At 42.1% G+C, this 3,612-nt stretch overlaps 1 non-coding gene across 1 annotated transcript; it reads right to left on the bottom strand.

Annotated features, from left to right (window-relative positions):
• Positions 1-364: 364 nt before the first annotated feature.
• Positions 365-472, bottom strand: LOC148565021 (small nucleolar RNA R71). Its single transcript, XR_015884213.1, has one exon. It is a non-coding gene; the product is annotated as a small nucleolar RNA R71 (small nucleolar RNA).
• Between the last annotated feature and the right edge of the window lie 3,140 nt (positions 473-3,612).

Genomic DNA, 3,612 nt, shown 5'->3' with positions numbered 1-3,612 from the left:
GATGCTTGGTGACTTTACTGCACCTAATTCCAATTTACATGGAAGAAGCATCTCCATTCCTGCCATTGGAGCAAACAACTTTGAGCTTAAACCTCAACTAGTTTCTCTGATGCAGCAGAACTGCAAGTTTCATGGACTTCCATCTGAAGATCCTTTTCAGTTCTTAACTGAATTCTTGCAGATATGTGATACTGTTAAGACTAATGGAGTAGATCCTGAAGTCTACAGGCTCATGCTTTTCCCTTTTGCTGTAAGAGACAGAGCTAGATTATGGTTGGATTCTCAACCTAAAGACAGCCTGAACTCTTGGGATAAGCTGGTCACGGCTTTCTTAGCCAAGTACTTTCCTCCTCAAAAGCTAAGCAAGCTTAGAGCTGATGTTCAAACCTTCAGACAGAAAGAAGGTGAATCCCTCTATGAAGCTTGGGAAAGATACAAACAGTTGACCAAAAAGTGTCCTTCTGACATGCTTTCAGAATGGACCATCCTGGATATATTCTATGATGGTTTATCTGAGCTATCAAAGATGTCACTGGACACCTCTGCAGGTGGATCCATTCACCTAAAGAAAACGCCTGCAGAAGCTCAAGAACTCATTGACATGGTTGCTAATAACCAGTTCATGTACACTTCTGAAAGGAATCCTGTGAATAATGGGACGCCTATGAAGAAGGGAGTTCTTGAGGTTGATACTCTGAATGCCATATTGGCTCAGAATAAAATATTGACTCAGCAAGTCAATATGATCTCTCAGAGTCTGCATGGAATGCAAGCTGCATCCAACAGTACCCAAGAGGCATCTTCTGAAGAAGAAGCCTACGATCCTGAGAACCCTGCAATAGCAGAGGTGAACTACTTAGGTGAACCTTATGGAAACACCTATAACTCAACATGGAGAAATCATCCAAATTTCTCATGGAATGATCAAAAGCCTCAACAAGGCTTTAATAATGGTGGAAGAAACAGGTTTAGCAATAGCAAACCTTTTCCATCATCAACTCAGCAACAGACAGAGAACTCTGAACAAAATGCTTCTAATTTAGCAAATCTAGTCTCTGATCTATCTAAGACCACTGTAAGTTTCATGAATGAAACAAGGTCTTCCATTAGAAATCTGGAAGCACAAGTGGGCCAGCTGAGTAAAAGGATCACTGAAATCCCTCCGAGTACTCTCCCAAGCAATACGGAAGAGAATCCAAAAGGAGAGTGCAAGGCCATTGACATAAGCGCCACGGCCGAACCTGTGAGGAGAGGAGAGGACGTGAATCCCAAGGAGGAAGACCTCCTGGGACGTCCAGTGATCAATAAGGAGCTTCCCTCTGAGGAACCAAAGGACTCTGAGGCTCACCTAGAGACCATAGAGATCCCATTGAACCTCCTTATGCCCTTCATGAGCTCTGATGAGTATTCCTCTTCTGAAGAGAATGAGGATGTTACTGAAGAGCAAACTGCCAAGTTTCTTGGTGCAATCATGAAGCTGAATGCCAAATTATTTGGCATTGATGCTTGGGAAGTTGAACCTCCCTTGTTCATCAATGAACTAAGTGATCTGGATCAACTGACATTGCCTCAGAAGAGACAGGATCCTGGAAAGTTCATAATACCCTGTACCATAGGCACCATGATCTTTAAGGCTCTTTGTGACCTTGGTTCAGGAATAAACCTCATGCCCCTCTCTGTAATAGAGAAACTGGGAATCTATGGGGTGCAAGCTGCTAAAATCTCACTAGAGATGGCAGACAGCTCAAGAAGACAGGCTTATGGACAAGTAGAAGATGTATTAGTAAAGGTTGAGGGCCTTTACATACCTACTGATTTCATAGTCCTGGATACTGGAAAGGAAGAGGATGAATCCATCATCCTAGGAAGACCTTTCCTAGCCACAGCAAGAGCTGTGATTGATGTTGACAGAGGTGAAATAGTCCTTCAATGGAATGATAACTCCCTTGTATTCAAAACTCAAGGATCTCACTCTGCAACCATGGAGAGGAAGCAGGAAAAGCTTCTCTCCAAGCAGAGTCAACCAGAGCCCCCACAGTCAAACTCTAAGTTTGGTGTTGGGAGGCCACAACCAAACTCTAAGTTTGGTGTTGAACTCCCATACCCAAACTCTAAGTTTGGTGTTGGAAAGTTTCAACAAAACTCTGCACATCTGTGAGGCTCCATGAGAGCCCACTGTCAAGCTATTGACATTAAAGAAGCGCTTGTTGGGAGGCAACCCAATGTTTATCTAATTCTTATTTTTCATGTTTTCTTAGGTTCATGATCATGTGGAGTCACAAAATAAATATAAAAATTGAAAACGGAATCAAAAACAGTAGAAGAAAAATCACACCCTGGAGGAGCATCTGTCTGGCGTTCAAACGCCAGAACAGAGCATAGTTCTGGCGCTGAACGCCCAGAATGGGAGCATCCTGGCGCTGAACGCCCAGAACAAGCATGGTTCTGGCGTTCAACGCCAGAAATGGCAGCAAAGGGGTGTTGAACGCCCAAAATGGGCACCAACCTGGCGCTGAACGCCCAGAGTTGTGTGCAAGGGCATTTTACATGCCTAAATTGGTGCAGGGATGTAAATGCCTTGACACCTCAGGATCTGTGGACCCCACAGGATCATCTCAGGATCTGTGGACCCCACAGGATCCCCACCAACCTCATCATCTCTCTTTCCATTCATGATCATCCCTTTCTTTTTTTTCCATTTACCACTCACATCCATACACCCACTACCTTCAAAAATTCAACATCTCTCTCCCACCCAATCCCACCCATATGGCCGAATACACACTCCCATCCATCTCCTCCATATCTTCTTCTTATTCTTCTATTCTTTCTTCTTTTGGTCGAGGGCAAGCAACATTCTAAGTTTGGTGTGGTAAAAGCATAGCTTTTTTGTTTTTTCCATAACCATTGATGGCACCTAAGGCCAGAGAAACCTCTAGAAAGAGGAAAGAGAAGACAAAAGCTTCCATCAAGGGTCTATAGCTCAGTGGTAGAACATTTGACTGCAAATCAAGAGATCCCTGAGATACCTCAGGGGATACATTTTCTTCCACACAATTATTGGAAGCAACTAAGGGTGGAACATCTAGAGCACTCCATCATCCTTCATGAAATTAGAGAAGATCTAAAAGCAATGAAGGAGGAGCAGCAAAGACAAGGAAGAGACATAGAAGAGCTCAAGGACATCACTAAGGTGGACTCATTCCTTGTTCTTACTTCTTCTGTTTTTTCGTTTTCTATGTTATGTGCTTATCTATGTTTGTGTCTTCATTACATGATCATTAGTAGTTAGTAACTTTGTCTTAAAGTTATGAATGTCCTATGAATCCATCACCTCTCTTAAATGAAAAATGTTTTAATTCAAAAGAACAAGAAGTACATGAGTTTCGAATTTATCCTTGAACTTAGTTTAATTATATTGATGTGGTGACAATGCTTCTTGTTTTCTGAATGTATGCTTGAACAGTGCATATGTCTTTTGAAGTTGCTGTTTAAGAATGTTAAATATGTTGGCTCTTGAAAGAATGATGACTAGGAGACACGTTATTTGATAATTTGAAAAATCATAAAAATGATTCTTGAAGCAAGAAAAAACAGCAAAGAGCAAAGCTT

The sequence above is a fragment of the Arachis ipaensis genome, chromosome B5 (assembly GCF_059453495.1).
Source record: "Arachis ipaensis isolate K30076 ecotype BB chromosome B5, ASM5945349v1, whole genome shotgun sequence".
In the NCBI taxonomy this organism is placed as follows: Eukaryota; Viridiplantae; Streptophyta; class Magnoliopsida; order Fabales; family Fabaceae; genus Arachis; species Arachis ipaensis.
Note: the sequence above shows the minus strand (reverse complement) of the source record. Positions and strands in the feature narration are given on the sequence as shown.